Consider the following 546-nt stretch of genomic DNA (forward strand, 5'->3'; position numbering starts at 1 on the left):
TTTTCTGAAGAAAAGCACAACAACACACTCTGAAACACTTTGGATTCACGCTCTGAAATGTCTCGTTTTTTCTCTTGCTTTGATCTGATTCGTCAATTCTGACATGCACGAGAAAAACCTTCAAAAATGAATCTAAGTCGCCCTGAATTATTTCGCTTCTCTTGCTACCATATTGTTCTTCAACAATCTATCTTGTAGGAGAGAATAATTTAGAAGCAATGCTGAAAACTATGATCTAAGAAATACTTCACGCCTTATTTTCGCGACAAATCATTTCAAAGTCTTTGTACTCTAAAAACAAATCTTTTTCAAAGACTCTGTTTCGCAGGAAATATCTCAGATTTCACTGAGTGCTTTGATCGATCCTCTTGATTCGAATCGTATCTCAATGCCACTCTTTCAAAGATTTATTTCGCCCCGTTGTCTTCTAACAATGCAGGACTTCAGTTTATCAAAACCTTCACTAAGATGCATACATTCAGGGGGAGCATACTTTATCTTCGGATAATCTTCTATTACTTACTTGTTCGCACAATCATTGGCCAA

Source organism: Triticum dicoccoides, chromosome 3A (genome assembly GCF_002162155.2).
Source record: "Triticum dicoccoides isolate Atlit2015 ecotype Zavitan chromosome 3A, WEW_v2.0, whole genome shotgun sequence".
NCBI classification, from domain to species: Eukaryota; Viridiplantae; Streptophyta; class Magnoliopsida; order Poales; family Poaceae; genus Triticum; species Triticum dicoccoides.